The following is an 18,276-nucleotide window of genomic DNA, read 5'->3' as shown; positions in this document are numbered from 1 at the left end:
TATACCCTTCTTAGTGTACAGTTCTGTGAGTTGACAAACACATATGTTCATATGTAACTACCACCACAATCAAAATAAAGAACAGGACACCATCCAGAATAATTCATCCATATCCTTTAGTCAACTTCCTCCTCCATTTTCAGTCCCTGGAAACCACTTACCACTTCTATATCCCTATAGTTTTCTTTTGAAAGAATACCATTTACATGGAATAGCATTCTGCCTTTTTTTCCCCCTTAGAGTCAGTGCATCACTTTATTACCCAGTCTGAAGTTCAATGGCATGATCATGGCTCACTGAAGCTTAACAAGGCTCAAGTGGTCCTCCCACCTCAACCTCCCTAGTAGCTGGGACTACAGGCATGAGTCACTATTCCCAGCCAGTACTGAGCCTATTAAACCTGTTTGTTTTGTTTTGCTTTTTTACTAGCATGGTACAACTGAGATTCATCCATGTTATTGCATGTATCAGTAGTTTGTTCTTTTTAAAAGCTGTGTATTATTCTCTTGTAAGGCTATACCACAGTTGAGTGACATTTGGGCTATTTCCCATTGTTGACATTTACAAATGAAGCCACTATGAAACTCTCTATGGAAGTTTTTGTGGGAATGTATGTTTTATTTCTATAAAATGAAAACTATTAGGAGTGAAACTACTAGATTTGTATGCTAATTGTGTGCTCAATTTTATAAGAAATCATCAAAGCCGGGCTCAGTGGCTCAGCCTGTAATCCTGTGCCTTTGGGAGGCTGAGGTGAGTGGATTGCCTGAGCCTGCGGGTTCGAGACCCACCTGGGCAGAGAGACCTCATCTCTACAATAAATCAAAAAATCAGCTGGGCGTGGTAGCACATGCCTGTAATTCTGGCTACTTGGAAGGCTGAGGCGGAAGGATCGCCGGAGCCCAGCAGGTCGAGGCTGCGGTGGCTGGGAGCGGCCACTGCACTCCTGTCTGGGCGACAGAGTGAGACTCCAACTCAAAAAAAAAAAAAAAAGAAAAGAAATCATCAAATTGTTTTCTAAAGTGGCCAAACCATTTGGCATTTCCACCAGCAATGCACAAGAAGTCAAGTTCCTCTCCATCATCACCCACACTTGATACTATCAGAATTTTCTTTAAGAATTTCTAATAAATGCACATTGATGTCTCATGTGGTTTTGTCTTTTTTTTAACTAATGACATTGAGCAACATTTCATATGCTTATTTGTTGTCCATATGTATCTTTGATGAAGCATCTGTTCAGATCTTTTGCCTATTTTTCATTGGGTTGTTTATTATTGTCTGTTCAGTGTTTATATTCTGGATATGAGTCCCTTGTCAGATATGTGACTTGAAAATATTTTTCCAGGCTTGTCTTCTCAACCTCCTAATGGTAAATGTCAAAGAACTCTGGGCTACATTTGAAACCCACTTTTGAGAGTTGATTTAAAAACTGGAAAGACATTGAAACTCCACAACTCCTATTCAATCTCCATCTTCTCTGTAGAGTATGTTCTTCAGAATGATATTGTGCTACAAACACAGAAGGAGCATACTGGATATACTATATGTATTACCGTGTACATACATGTTAAGAGAACATTTCTGTTATCTAAACAAGCCCTATGATTCTGTCAAGGAGAATTGCATCTCCTGTGGCTGAGTGGAATGCAAATGTGATGTGTGCCAATAAGGAAGTGGGAACATTAGTAGAGAAGCAGGAACATTGCAGACCCACCAAGTGTCTTTTTTATTCCAAAACAGAGAGGAAAGTAGAAATCGCACACAGCAAAGGGCAATGAGCAGTGTGGCAATGTCAGTAAGACTCTAGGAGAGGGAAATAGTGTAAGGGCACAGTTAACAATTTCTTTTAGGAGTTAGCATGAGTTCATTAATAGGTCACATCAGATTAATCTAGTTTTTCTACTTTGGCAGACCAAGAAAATGTAGCAGATACAGAGCATGTGATGGCTGCATTTCACAGTCTCTCGCTACATAGCTTAGTTAATAATATAGAGAAATGCAATGAGATGACCATTTGATTAGTTGCATTTGTAATGTCTGAAGAACTATATGATATGCAAAAGGAATTTATCTACACATCAGTAACAAGCCAGCAAGAGGTTGCCTCAATTCTCTCATACCACCTAATTTTATCAATAATTCACATAAAAATATATAAAAGACAAGTATGCCAAATGTGTAGATGATGAAAAGCTGGAAATCATTATGAATGAGTCAGGTCCCAGTAAAGACCAAAAACATCTTTCCAAACCAGGCTGAATACAATGAGATGAAATTTAAAGGAAATAAATGTAAAGTCCTGCACTGAAGTCCAAAACACAGTTTGAGTTCTGGGCGGGGAAGGATACAAGGCTCAGCATGAAGAGGTGAAAACATGACTTATGGTTTAAATCAACAATAACCATGAGATAAGTCAATAGTGACATATGATGTCCAGAATTCCTAATGCGCAATCTTGAGATATGTTGATGAAAGTTTATGATTTTAGAATGAAGAAGGATGATAGCCTATTTGGCCACACCTGGAGTTCTGTGTCCAAGTGAGGGTACTGCATGCTAAGAAGGCTGCCGACTAAGCATGTTCTGAAAACAATAGTCAGCCAGATGATATAAGCAATGATCAAGGAGACAGAAAAAGATGGACTTGGGAGGAAAGAGAAAATATTTGGGGGCCCATAATTTTTGATATAAAACAGTGAAAAGTTTGCATGTGACTGAAGAATCAGACTTATTCAAGATAACTCCAAAAAGATTATAATTCTAAGACAACTCTAGAACTAAGACCAAGAGAAGAAAGGTCCTGGGAGGAAAAAATATATGACATAGTTGTTCAAATCCAGAGTATATTGTTTTGAAAGTTAAGAATTCTTCTCTCTTAGGAAGAGTTCAGGAATATGCATATATAAAGGAGATTTATAAACTCAATGAGTAGATGAATAGAATAAGCAAGAAGGTTGTATCCAACCTAATCAGTATGTGATTCCATAATCATATGGTACTTGTTTGAACTCTCATTTTTCTGAAACTTGCGGTGGGGGAGAGCAAAATTAACAAATATGTGGAGGGAAATGGGACCCATAGCTACAAAATAATATTTGGAATCAATTTGGAAATGTTTCCAAGAAGTTACATTTGGACAGTTTGGGTTGTTTTTAAAATTCTGTGTCAAACTGAAAATTCGATTTTATTATTTTATGAGTTGCAGAGACATTAAATTTTTTGCTTTTTTTCTTCCACTTAACATTCATAAGAAATCATAAGCAACTGAAATGAAAGTAATAAACAAATACAAGGATAAACAAGACAAGACTTTTTCATTCGATATAGTGACAGCTGTTTTGGTGAAATATAAAAGAAAAAATAAATTAAATAAGGGGAAAAAGAGAGTATACTGCATAGTTGGGCTCAATATTGATCAACATAATAGTAATTCTTCAGGATAATCAGTGGAGAATTAAGATGGATGAGAATTATCTTAAGTAGTGTAATAAGTTGCAAATAAAGCAAGATATTAAACTAAAATAACAAAGGAAATTTATAGAGATACAAAACATGCATAGAACTACATGAGAAGGTAACTGAAAACCATCAAAATTTTATCAATAACAATTAATTTCATGCCTTCTTTAAGAAGAATCAGACCTAAATACTGCCAGGAAATCATCCCAGAATCAGATTGCTCTGAACTCATAGAGCCCAACTGGGTAAAAGGATAAAAATAAACAAACAATCAATACAGAAGCTGAAAAGTTCACATGTCCCAAGGGTGGAAAAATAGAGTTCCAGACACAAAAAGAATTGAATTCATATTTTCCAAAATTTTTTTATGATTCTTGGTGCCACAATGAACACCATTTAGTACAATAACATGCTATGGGATATTGCAAACATACATACGCACATGCTGTGTATATATGTAAAAATATGTGCATACTTTTGTCTGTCACTTCCTTTTTCTTTACTCTTACATTCAAGTCTATTCTGGGAATAAAACTGTAGAGCTTGCACATATATAAGCCTCACGTAATGAGATTCATTCATGAGTTTATGATGCATAAATAATACTATGACTACTACATCAGAATTTTTTAGTCCTGTAGGTTCTGTCTTTACAGCTTAACTAAATCTTCTAAAATTTCTTCAGGGGAATATATTTTAGGGGCTTGTAATCAGAGTTAGTCACCTAGGCAAAGGAGGTGGCATTTCATTGAGGGGCTTGGAAGAACACCTGGTAAAAACATATATCGTTCCCATCCAAGTGACTTCATATCAAAAATGTCATTATTCTTTTTGGTTAAGCATTGTCTTCCTCCTATGAGTTTCTTTAAAAACCAAAGTTCCCAGAGAAGAGGTAAGCCATTGAGATTACTAATGCCTTTCCTACCCTGCAAGGAGACAGAAGAATAGGTGAATCCCAGATGTAAATCACAGTGGTCAGGGAAAGAGGAGAAGGGACCAGGAGGGGAAGGAAGGTCTCAAGCAGGTGAAATAATTAGAAAACATCTCTGACAAAATGTCACTCTCTTTCACACTTTCCTCCAGCAGATTCAGGCCTTTAGAATGCTTCAGCCATAATAAAAATAAATCAAATAAGCCATCCAAAATAGCTTGATCTCCTCATTTCTGGTTGTCTAAAAAACATATTAAAGAAATGTTCTTCTGTTGATCACTTGTTTTTTAAAACAACTCAAAAACGGCCTATTCATCAAAGCATCTGCTGTTTTATGGAGGTGATTCCATGTGGCTCTGTATAAAAAATTCTTACAGAAATCGCCTTGTCCCTGAAAGCTTCTCTGATTCCTTAACGGATCCCTCGTCATCACTCTTCAGACTACTTTAGAACTCTGTTAATCCTTCCTTAGCACTTCCTTCATTGTATTGAATGGTTCAAATTCATCACCCCAGTTAGGTAACGATGTCTTTGATGTTCCAGTACCTGGGACAAGGACTGTATAACAAGCATATGACACATGAATGATCAAAATACTTACATTATAAGTGTGTGTTCCTTGCTTTGACTATTAGCTCCATAGGACAATCAGTGATGCTCCCTCCAAAGTATGTCCTTTTAGATCATATGGAATTATTTTCTCCTCATAACTTAAAATATTTAAAACCTATTACCTAATCTTCAATAAATAGTAGGTGGTGATCCTGTACCATCGGGAAGACAGTTTACATGACTTCTTTGGAATTTTTCCTTCTTCATAGTATCATTTCAGAAGCATTAACAAGCAAACTGGAAACTCAGGGGGCAGTTATAATGTCTTATTTGTGGTCACTGCTCTCATTTCATTTTTGTGAAAATATCAGTGTGTTTGGGGAGGTCCCAAGGAAATGAACCAAATCTTTTAGTCAGAACAACTCAATCCTCCTTTCTTTGGAATCCACATCCTCTTAGTCTGAAGACCAATGTAGAAACCATTTCCCTCCTGCAAAGGAGACTGCTTTTGCCAAGTCAAACAGCAGGCACAAAAGCAAATGGAGCAGATGCCTTGGCTCTGCCTCCGGGCCCTACCTTTGGTTGGCAATAGGCGTTTTCCACCTCCTTCCTGCACCTTCCACAGGATGCTCAGTGACCTCTCACGGAGCTTCCAAGTTCTTTGACAAGTACTCATAGAGGCTTGTTAGATTTCTCTTGGAGGGTTTAAATTTCTCCACCCTACCACCTAGTCATGGAGAAATTCAGAAGTTATGAAATTTCTGGAATCAATGGCTTCTTTTTGTAAAAAAAAAAAAAAAGAACATCTTACTATGCAACCTCTGAGCAAAATAGCCTATACTTTCAATGCCAGTAAATGTCAGTGTTCACTTTAGGATAGTACTTGGTATTTTAAGTACTGGTACTAGGGCTGAAATGTATGCACAACAATCCAGATATATCCTATACCTTTTACCACTAGACAGATACCTATCTACCTATCTGTATCTAGAACTCATATTAAGGCGGGGGGGACTCTCTTTACTTCTAAGTTTACTTCTAAATTAAAATTAATTCTTCTCAGCTAATTCAGTCAACTATAAGTTTCTCACCTAATTAGGAGTTTTCTCCTCCTACTCTACCTTCCAAAAATGGCATCCAGGTAGTAGGGAGGCTGAACTTCCTTTGTTGCAGTTTTCCTCCTTCTCTACCACATAGTAGTTGATCTGGTCTTGCCCTGAGGAATCCCTCCTTGGTATCTGTAGAAATAAAATTGGTCCCTGGCAAAGACCAGTTTAGCAACTTATGCTTCTTTCTTTTCCTGAGTTAGTGCTTAGTTGTCTACTTCCCAAGGAATATAGAAGTATTTAGAACCCCTAAAGGTCACACTCAGCCTACAGGTTACCAGCACATCAGGCCTAGCCTATCTGCCTTGACATGGAGATATGTCAAAGTACTCACTTGGTTGGCATCACAAAGGCCCAACACATATGATAAGGAACAAATCCTACAAGGGTCTGGCTTCAATATTTCCTGTCAGAGAAGTGAGAAACGCCCCCCCCCACACACACTGGGAATTTCCCAAAACTATCTGGGTGTCTCTGCCTCTCACTCCCACTCCTTGGGGTTTTGGCAAGAAAGGAAAACTAAGACAATAACATCTGACTTTTTTTTGGTCCCCACTTTGCCTGGTTTGAGATCAGGTACCCTCAATGATGTTATGTGCATCCACTCCCAACAGTTTCCTGCTAGTGCCAACCTCTTTCTTTAGTATTATGATAAATGTTTAGGGTCTGCTTATGAGTGAGAACATGTGGTACTCAGTTCTTTGTTTCTGTGACAGATCACTGAGTATGATAGACTCTAAACCCTTTCTCTTCCTCCTACCTTTCTTTCTGTGTTGCTGTTGGGAAAATAGCAAACAAAAACCTGAGTACCCTAATGAGAACTTTCCTTGAAACAGACTCCAACATTTCGATATGATGACTTATTAAAAATCTCTATGAAGGAAATCTTCCAGGTGCAGTTGATATCTATGGTGAGACAAGAGTTTGACATTTAATAAATTCTGTTCTTTCTCCGAAAAAAAAGAGAAAGAAACCAAAAAACCTAGATGTCAAAGTCATTCTATTACTATGAACTCAAAAAGACATCTTTGAGACTCATTCCCAAGGCAAAAACCTTCATGAATTAGCTTTAATGAGAGAAGGGCTGAAAGAAAAAAAAAAGATGATTTAAAAGAGAATGAAAATTTCGACTGCTAAGTATTTTTTTGAATAGATACACTTTCAGATTTCTTCCAATAATAGGAGAAACAACAGCAGAAGTTTTGTACTAAACCACACTTTCCTTCTCTACTATAATCTCTGCTATAGAAAGTTAATAAAGAGAAATCAGATGGAAAAAATCTTGACAAACTACAAATAACTAGAAATAATTTTCCTAAAAACATCTGGCTGTGATGTTGTGAGGTAAAACTTGCTATTTAGAAATAAACTCAACCAAGATGTGTTGAATCTACCATATGCCAGGTATTGAGGATTTTTAAAAATGAGTTCTTTTTTACCTGATACACACACATAACTATATATAGATACATATCTACATCCTGTACTAACAGTAAGGCAATGATAATACCTTTTTCTTTTTTAATTCTTCTGACAAACACTAAGACAAGAAAAGTATTTATCACCTTACATATAGACAATAAATTGAGATTTAATACATTTAAGTAACCTGCCCAAAGTCACCCAAGTTATAAGTTGTAAGTTGAGACTTAAAGCCAACTTCTTTGGCAATCAGTCTACTACTTCCTCCTTCACTGCATCACTCTGAATCTTCATGTAACCAGAATCTCCACAGAAAATAATTTAATTTTTTTCTCAAGGGGCTAGGAAACATACAGTTCAGAACCCTATATATGTAAGTTAGTTCTAAGATAGTTATTGGATTTAAAGGAACAAAGCCAGACACCTTGTCCTAATGTATTCTGTATATGGTTGCCTACCAGCTTAAGTTTGACACTTGTTCCCCAGTACTCTTGTGTATGCTAATAAAACCCCTGTATTTTAGCTGGGCACCTGCCCTCCCATCCTGCTGCCCTATAGCAGTCATGTGGAAGTGGAAACAAGCTGTCATGGACCATGGAGACAAGAAGAAGCCCCAGGGATGGTGAAGCAACAAGGTGGAAGAATCCTGGCGCCCCGACTCTGTGGAGCCCATCTACCAGTCTGGGCTCCTGAAGTCTAGACAGTTAATAAACTAAGAAATAAACCCTAATCTTATTTAAACCACTCTTACTATTGGTTTCTATTAGATCAACTGGCCCTATACTCTAAGTAATGTGTTCATCTTCCCAAGTCTCCCTTTAGCATATGTTGGCATTTAGAAACCACTGACAGCACCCCATGACCTATAAGATGAAATCCAAACTCAGCATTCAAGGGCTTTCATAATCTGGCCAACACTTATCTTCCTCTCAATACTTTCTCTACTTCTTTTCACTCCAGCCAGACTGATGGATTTACTGTTTCTTGAACATTCCTCCACTGTCCATCCTCCCCAAAGACTCTCCACAATGAACTCTAATTTCTAAAACCCGCTTTATTCTTTCAATGAGCTGTTTACAAGTCCACCTTTGAACCCACAATATCCTATGCCCAGAAAATGCTTAATAAAGATTCTTTTGTTGAAGAGAGGAAGGCAGAGGAGGAAAGCAGAAGAAGAAGGAAGAAAAGGAGGAGGGGTAGATGGGTGATATAAGAATGAGTAGGAGAAGGAGAAAACAATTGGGAATGGGTGCCTATTGTGTTTTGTTAATGTTGACAATGATGGCACAATATACATGTTGAGTTCAAAAGCAAAACGTAAACCTATAAAAGTATGAGAGGAAGCCCTGTGGTCATAGCATGTTTTGTATCTTTTCTGAACTTTCTGTATGAGTGTTTTGTATTTATTCCTTCAGAAAGCAATTAGGCAAATGAGAAACATTAAGAAATTGGTTTCCACTCATTTGCTGAGCTATTTTCTCCTCATGTAGGGTAATTTGAATAAACCACAAATTAATTTTCTATCGATGGTGCCAAAATGTCTTTGAGCATTTTAGGACTCTCAGAGTGGCTATTTGAAACTGTATTTATTTTCAGGGTAATCTTATTGAAAATAAAAATCGCAGCATGTTGGTATATTTGAAAGAGCTTCATTCTGTTTTCATTTAGGAATTTCTGTGTTGTTTTTCTCCAACATAAAACAACAGCTGTGTCTAGGCAGCATATTAAATTATCCCCCTTCTTAGGGAAAGTTGATTTATAATACTGAAAAAGGTACGGTAGGGAGAATTAGCCAAAGAGTCCGATGAGAAAGTGTAAGTTCACATAAAAGAAAATTTCATAAAGTGGTGGTTACCTAAATGTTATTAACTTCAACCTGTTGTAAATAAGACTGAACCACTGGAATTTTTCTTCTGACTTGAAATTTCCATGCCTTTATCCTCAAATATATGTTCTCAAGTATTCCCAATATTCTTGAAGGGTATACAATTATGAGAAACAAGTTTTTTTCTTGTCTCCCCAAATAACAAAGGCAGCAGGTGTCCCTCATGAAAACTAACAAAAGCAAAGATTTTATGTCTGTATGAGGCTTCCCTGGTCAAGCATTGGACACACTGGAACTGCATGCACAATCTTCTCAGTACCAGGTTTACTCTGCGGATGAAGATAATGTAACCAGCTGTGGGGAGGGCCAGGATGATTCTCTTGTTCTCTGTGACCAGGAAAGGGCAAGCCCTCTGGAGGAAAAGACCCAACCTGCATGTTTTATTGTGTAGCCATTACAGTCCATTACAATACCTTAAACTGGAATGTTTGCATTCCACCCAAATTCAGTATCATCAAAAGCAGACTCAAGTCTGCTTTGGATTTGTATTTTCCAGACCCAGTATACTGTACCATGATTTACTGAGATATAAATCAAAGAAACAAATACCTGATACTCCCTTCCTTACAAGACTAAAATTATGATATATGATTTAATGCCAATAACTCTTATTATGTTACTCAATCTACTTTTAGAATAACATTTTACATTTGTATCACATTTTGCAGTTTCAAATTTATTATTTTTCAATGAAGGAGTTGTTTCTGTGTGATTGTCTTGTCAAATTTTTGGAAAATGTGTCAATATTTTTATTCAATACACATTTAATTCACCAAGCACTAACTGAGTACCTACTAACTTCCAAGCTTATGTCACACTGTAAACATATTTACAAATGTTCCTTTAGACAACTGGAATATTATATCATAAATCTCATATCCGCCACATTAATCAACTGTACTTCTCTACACAATGTTACCAGTAAAAGAAAGGAAGTTAAGAACATATCCAAATAAATTAAGATTTGGACAGCTATCAGAGGTTTTCTTTGAGTATGGTTCTATAAACTGGAGTAACATTACAAGCTTTGTCTGCATAAATAGTTGCCTATGTTCAGTCACCAAATATGTCACAGGAGAGTTCTGATGTCATGATGGAAATACATGAGCAAAACTGTATGGCAACGAGGGATAAGGAATATTGCTTTCTTTCACATTGTTTTCTTCTCTGATATTTTGAGTTTGCATTAATCTGCTGATGGTTCCCACAACCGGAAGATATCCTTATGTGCCCTCAGGTTTTGTAACTACTTGCTACCCACTCTTCTTGTTCCACAGGCACGCCTTAAGGTCTCTTAGCCAACATTTACTTTTGTCTCCCAGTTGACCCTTTTCCTGGAATACTCCCTTGTCTCATCTTTTTCTCCCAGACAATCTGCTCCTCTCCATAGACAGTATGTCCAAACAACTCCAATTTGTATTCCATGACCTTTCCAACAACCCACACACTCTCTTAAATGGATGTTTTACTCATATAATCACGATGACTTTCTTGTTTCCCTGGGATTCTCTGTGTTACAGAGTTTAGAGAGAAATGCCCCGGTTTCTTAATCATGGGCTAAGAGCTGAGACTTATTGGATGCTTGCAATGTGCCAGGTACCATGATAAAAATCTCATTTAAGCTCCACTGCAAGGTTTGGAGGTCAGTATTAAGTCTACTATATGGAGGGGAAAACAGCTTTGGACACTTTAAGTGGCTTGTCCAAATGCCTTGCTTATGACAGGTCAAACACAGACTTTAACTTGGATCCATCAAACTCTATATCATTGGTGGTACAACCCAGAACACAACGCTTGTATCTGGTAATTCAACAAAGGGAGTTTACCATGGAATATGAGTGCAAATGCATCAGAAGAGACCAAGGAGCAAACACCAGAAGTGGAGGAAACCAGGAAATTCCAACGGGAGGCACCTTTTAACCCCAGAGCTGGATGAACAAAAGGAAGAACTCATATTGACAGAGCTCAGGAACTAGACATAGTAGAAGCTGAAACCAAGCAGGTACAGATAGCAAGAGTTGGAGCCATGAAAGAACAAGTTGTCTGGCAGAGACTGGAGCTTCACCGACATAATCACTGCTCAAGAGAACCCTGAAGCAAGGAGGTATGGAGGCAAGCACCCTGGATTTTCTTTTCTTCCCATCCTCCTATGTCTTGCCAGTGCCCCCCAGTGCCACTTCTAGGAGCTGATGAGCAAGACAGTCCTGGAGATAATTCACAAGAGTAGCTTGTCTGCAATGCAGAGAGAGGAGCAAGGGAAGGACAAGGAATGCATCCAACTCCAAAGCCCATGCTAACTTCACTCAGTCGTGACTCCTATATGCCCTCATTCACGTTCAGTGCTGATAACTGAGCACAGCCTGTGACTGTGACAGAAACAAGCTAACCATTTGCCAAGGCAATCATGCCTGTTCTGCCTCGTCGGCGTTGACCAGCACCTCTCTCAGAATTTAGTGGGCACTCAGTATACATGTGATTTTTGTCCTCTCAGATGTTGACTAAGTCAGTCAAATTATCTATGCTAGAGTAAGTGTAAACATAAGGATTGTATCTCAAGTAACTAAATACTGAGAAAAGAGGTCATTCTTTTCCATGGTATGAAGAAGATGTGCGAACAGAATGAATTTTTTTCAGTTTTGTCCCTTATGTGACACTGTTTTATGAATTTATTGCTAAATCAGTTCCATGACTCAGGTGACCAGGAGATTACCAGAGAAGTCTAAATGCTGTCTAGGTAGCCTGAGAGGCCTTTGGATAGCTGACTGTTACCACCTTAATGTTTCTCCTCCTGAAGAGAAGAAAATATCAATACCACTTTAATGCTGTCAAAGTCACTTATTCGGCCTTTTTGTTACAACAATTGATATTATTGTTGGAATTCATTACTTCTCAAGTGTCCTCTATTTAATCTATTTCACATTCATAAGGAGTATGAAATCCAAAACCAGCACAGACTCAATTATCCCTATTACTTGATCTTAAACCTAATTCCCTAACATATGGAAGAGGGAACATTTTGGGAAAATGTCAATGGGTCTGAAGCATCAGGGCGACAAAGTTCCCAATGTTAGATACTCATCTAAACATATTTAATCCCCTTCATTATAGAAATTACACGAGAAATTTCATAAGAACCATCTTACTAGCAGAATTCTAGGTATTTCCTGTTCCCAAGGGCAGAGAAATACTGCAAAATCAACATTTTTTTAATGACATTTCAGTACTGTCTCTCTTGGCCGAAAACAGAAAAAGAAAGAGAGACATAAAAATGAAAAAGAAAAAAAGGTTAATTAAGCATTTTCAACCCTTAAATAGTTCATTTTTATTTTAAAACTTTATGCCAGTTTGTACTTTATCCACTCAAATTTGCCCATCCCTGGTGACAACATCATGAATACATTAAAATAAACACATCTGCTTCCTCCAAGTTTAATTCTTCCATGATTTCTATAATGAGGTATGAATATTACCATTTGGGTGTAAAGACTGAGCACTACGTGATTCAATTGTTTGGCTGTTTCTACGATTAGGATAAAATTCTCTCTGCTACTACTCAATTGGAATACAATCTTAGATAAGCTCATTTGAACTGGTGACTGATTCTAATGTTTATTGAAGTCTGTGAAATAAATTCACATTGAATACGATCCTTTGGTCGAAAGTTGAGTGTCAAGCCAGCATAAACTCTTCTAGGAGTCAAGTTAAGAATTTCTCTCAATTTAAGACCACTACCTCCCCCCGCCCCCCGCAACACACACACACACATTTTCCTCCATCAAATCATCTAGAAAGCTATTATTAGGCTTCTAGGTGTGTTACCTCTCAGATCTATTCCTCTCTGCCCTGTGGCCTGCTCTGTAACAAGGAGGTGCTGACCCCTGCAGGCCACATTCCCCAAGTTCCCAGCAGGCTTCTGGCTTTAGCTCATGAGAGGCAAATTGGAGGAGCAGAAGAAAAGGACAAGCCTGGGGTTTCTACCTCTCTTCCTCAGTCTATGTCTCCAACATGGCTTCTTGGCAGGAAAGGCCAGCCACAGTTCTAAATTTCACCAAATGACCCCCAACCCCTGGGATTCCATAAAATGCCACTCCCTTTGTCTCTCTTGGCGTGGCTTCCTTTGTTGCTAATCTCTGAGTTGCTTCTCTGTCTCCTATTTGGTTTCTCAGATCTTTCATTATGCATATACCAAGTCCTTCTATTAAACTTCTACTGTTTTCAATACCTTGTGTAGTTTCTGTGTTCCTGGTTGGATATTGACTAATACATATAGTTTCAATCTATGCTGACAAGGATTACAACCCACTGGGTTCTCTTATCCTTTTTGTGTCTTTCCCCATCTGCTTCAAAATGGAATAGAACTGGCTAATATTGGCCATAACAGGGTCTCTTTGCTCTTCTTGTAATCAGAGCAATCCAACCCCTAATACAATCTGACCAGAATGTCACTTCTCACAGCAGAGCTCTGGATCAGTCTGTGGCTGACTGATCCATCAGATGTTCTGTGTCAGAAGCTCCCTCTGCTCTACCCCTCGCCATGGAGAAACAAGAGCCTGGGGGACTTTGCAGAAATTTCAAGAAGTTCAGTTGCTTAAAGCTGCAGTATAATATCCTGGGAAGCACATCCTCAGGCCTGAGAAGCCTCACTGGCATTGCTGGCCCTGAGAACCCCAATGTGTGCATCAGGGAAGCCACCAAAACTGCTGTCTGCAGAGTACAAAGAGCATTCCTTCCCACATCTGCACTTTACTTTCTACCTGAGCTCCAAAGAATCTGTGTGAGCCAGAATCTCCAGAACCCTCTTGAACAGCCAGGTCTTTGGTATCCACGTTGTAACACTAGGAATTGAAAACAGTCCACTGAACCAAAAGGGAGTGACCATCTCATCTTCCTACTTCCCCCTTCCCTTGCTGAACCCTACATCTTCTTTCCCCTGCCCCAAAACACAGCATGACAGGGAATATCAAGATGTGTAAAATGTTCCTTAGCAGTAATGAGTAAAATAAGGGGACCTGTGGGAAGTTATTTAAGATTCGGCCTCAACCCTGCTTATATTCCTGCCATGGGACAACAGGAAAGAGAGAAACCAAGACAGCTGAAGAAGCAGGAAGGACGGGCCTGTGTCCACATTCCTGCCCTGGCCGACAGGTCATGACCACAGGAGTTAAGAGAATATTGGCACATCTGATATTCACCTAAAAAAAAACACACTTACTTTAGCCATAGTATGTTAGTCAGTTCAGGCTTCTATAACAAAGTACTACATACTGGGTGGCCTATAAACAACAAAATTGTACTTCTTACAGTTCTGGAGGATGGAGATCAGGGTGCTAGCATGTTCAGTTCCAACACAGGCCCTTTTCCGGGTTGCAGGTTGCCAGCTTCTTCTGGAATCCCCACATGGCAGAGAAAGAAATAAAGAGCTCTCTGGGGTCTCTTTTATAAGGGCACTAATGCCATTATAAATGGTGAGGGTGGAGCCCTCATGACCTAATCACCTCCGAAAGGCCCCACCTCCTACTCCTAATATCACATTGGAGGTTAGGGCTTCAACATGTGAATTTGGAAAGACACAAACATTCAGTTCATTGCACATAGGGATTAAAGGAATTCAACTACTCTTTTTTTTTTCTCATTCCCTTCTGAGTTTTTATTGTTGTTATAATTTCTGTTCATTTTTCAAATCTGAGTTCTGTGAAAAGGATATCAAGTATATTTACATGAATAGGTACGCTGATTGCCAAAATTTCTTGCTGTGATCAGTTCTACAAAGTAGAAAGATCTAAGAAAGGTTAATTCTGAGTTTGTGGGCCTAATAATTATTTTTATTGGTATATTTTGCAAAGCTTTCATAAAATTCTCTGATTTCCTTTTTCTGCCTGGCATTTTAATGAAGGCATTTAATATTTTTAACTAACTCTTTACTGTGTTAATTAAGTAGAGGGGCACCCAGAATTTGTAGAGCAAGTTGGTTCTACTTTTGGACTGGTCAGTTAATCTTGAGACTTAGCACTCACAGACTAGTACCTGTATGTTGATTCAATGTTTTGTTTTGGGTTTTTTTTCCTCTCATTGATGCTATAAAATTCCAGTGCAGGCCTAATCTTTAACAAATACATAGCTAGAATGCTTTATTCCTTAGCTGCATGTACATTTAGCTTATGAGAAAGAATGATACTCATAGTAATGTGAAGAACTTCCGGAGGGGTCTCTGTGAGCCGAGATTTCCATATTAGTCCTTTTTTGGGGGGAAAAAACAAGTCTAGGTTGCATACTTGAAATGTTTTCAATCGGCAGCTTCACATGCCAAGCTAAATCCGCTTTCTACTTCCCTAGTCAAATCTCTGAGATTTGTAAGGACAGTGGACTTTTTCAACTGGTCAGCCCCTTTGTGGAGTCAGATGTTCCTATCCTAAGCTCTAAGTAAGTTCACTTGTGCAAAATTAGCCATCTATGCTGTGGGGAGCTTTCTGTCAGCTGGGTTTATGTGGGCTCAATCTCTAGCATTCAGCTTGAACTGGCAAATTCAAAATATCACCCCAGGGTCACTTTGGAACCTGGTGTTAGCCCATTCTTCATTCACTTTAGTTTCTGGAAATTAGTTAGTCTCTCTGTTACACCAACCCCCTGCCACAGACTATCGTATTAGAAATGCAAGAGAGAGCCTTTCTGCTTCTACTTTTCCTGTGTAATAAAGAATAAAGCAAAGCAATATCACAGAGTGGTAGAAGGAAGGGACCATAGTTTTTGGATCCAGATAAACCTAATTTTGAATCCTAGTACCACCAGACACTAGGCAAAAGATCTTGTCTCTAAATCGTAGTTTCTTATCTGCAAAAATGGAGATATTAAGACCTGTGCTACTAAAACTGTTATTATGAAAATTAGAGATGATAAATAGTAAGTTAAGCAGTTGTTATTGCTATGAATATCAATAGCATTGTGTTTTGAGTGAGAAAAATAAATTAGATAATGGCACAACTGAGAAAAGAAAATAGGCACGTGCGATTATAATTCTTGACCTTCGCAAGGATTTCTGTCAATCATTTTCAGCTATCTACATTGCCATGAGCCGGGTCTATTAGACAAGAACTGTAAAGGGAAAAAAGTGTAAAAGACTTGAAAATGCTATGATGTCCTTGCTCTTCTGGCTCTTTTGACAACTGTGCGAATATATGTTCAAATACTTTTCCCAGGCACATGGCTCCGAATTCAGTTTAAACTCAATAAATGCTTCTGAAACCTCTGCTGAAATCAAGGACCTATTCTACTCTCCTCTAATTGACAGGATTCGTTTTGGTTGTTTTTTTTTTAAAGGCAATTATAATACTTTTCCGTCATCAAAGCTTCCCATTATTACAGATCAGCATTTCTGGTGTAGATTAACAAATGCCAGAATTATGTCTCAGCTCAAGCATAGATTCAGTTGAACTCTGCATGTACAGCAGCTTACGGTTTATAGGCAGCGGAAATGACACCACTGAAAAAGGTGACCAAGGACCACAAAAAATAGATATTATATTCCCAGATGCCACTTCTGAATTGACAAGTTTTAAGTAAACCATTTGCCCGATTAAGGTTTATGACAACTGCAGTGGTTTTGTTGTTAACACATAATTGAAACGTTCTTTGCCTCCATCTAATCTCTAGTTTCCTCCAGACGAACCTCAATCGTAGAGTTTCGAGTGTGTTTGGAGCCGGGCTCAGTGGCTCAGCCTGCAATCCCGCACTTTGGGAGGCTGAGGTGAGTGGATTGCCTGAGCCCACGGGTTCGAGACCCGCCTGGGCAACTGGGCGAGACCTCATCTCTTACAATAAATCAAAAATTAGCCGGGGGTGGTAGCGCGCTCCTGTAGTTCCAGCTACTGGAAAGGCTGAGGCGGAAGGATCGCTGGAGCCCAGTAGGTTGAGGCTGCGGTAGCCAGGAGCAGACACTGCACTCCAGTCTGGGTGACAGAGTGAGACTCCAACTCAAAAATAAAATAAAATAAAATAAAATAAAATAAAATAAAAATCAAGTGTGTTTGGACTTTCCGCTGGTTAAAACATGGCATTTACTGAGTCAATCTCTGTGTTGTATTGGGGAAAAGAGGGAAATTGAGATAAAGAGAAGCAAGCCATCCAATTGTCGAATCTGAAAATGTATTGGCCAGAGTGAAAAGCAAAAGCTCATTTCAATATTTCAGAGATCTACTTCAAAGATCTGAGTCGTTCCGTGCTAAAAACTATGGCTAGAAGCTCTGGGCAAAGAAGTACCTCTTTAAGTATACTGTGAATACATAACACCAAGCATTGATTACATTTAGAGAACCTGAGGCCGATGAGAAAGGAGTTTGCTCAATCTTGAGTAACATTGGCTATTTGAGAAAAAAAGTAAACATAGCTGTTCCCACTGAGTTAATAGCTTTAAACATTTTACTGGACTTTTGGAAAGTCCTTAAACAGCAATATCACAAAACATATACCGATTTCCCTTTGTGCATGAAGAATTAAGCAAACTTTCAACTACCATTTATGACTTCAGATTCCTACGTATCTCCTACTAGGTAAGCCAAGAGATAGTGCTACTATTACATAAATAACCTAGAGCTGGGGTTCTGGACATGTGGTCCATAGTTAAGTAGCCTCAGCATTATCTGGAAATTTGTAGAAGTACAAATTCTGGGCTCCTCCCCTTAGACTCACTGAATCACAGAAACTTGGGAGTAAGTCCAGCAATCTGTGTTACAAGTTTTGTTTTGTTTTTTTTTTTTTTTGGTTGTTTTTTGTTTTTTTTTTTTTTGGTTGTTTTTTGTTTTTTGTGTTGGGTCTCACTCTGTTGCCTAGACTGAAGTGCAGTGGCAAGATCATGGCTTACCACAACCTAGACCTCCTGGACTCAGGTGATCCTTCTGCATCAACCTCCCAAGTAGCTGGAACTAC

At 38.6% G+C, this 18,276-nt stretch overlaps 1 long non-coding RNA gene across 1 annotated transcript in view; it reads right to left on the bottom strand.

The window, feature by feature from the left end:
* The window catches only part of LOC103253536, a 113,595-nt gene that overhangs the window by 94,741 nt on the left and 578 nt on the right, over positions 1 to 18,276 (bottom strand). The window lies entirely within an intron of this gene.

The sequence above is a fragment of the Carlito syrichta genome, unplaced genomic scaffold, assembly GCF_000164805.1.
Source record: "Carlito syrichta isolate Samal-C Ts95f unplaced genomic scaffold, Tarsius_syrichta-2.0.1 Scaffold236363, whole genome shotgun sequence".
In the NCBI taxonomy this organism is placed as follows: Eukaryota; Metazoa; Chordata; class Mammalia; order Primates; family Tarsiidae; genus Carlito; species Carlito syrichta.
Note: the sequence above shows the minus strand (reverse complement) of the source record. Positions and strands in the feature narration are given on the sequence as shown.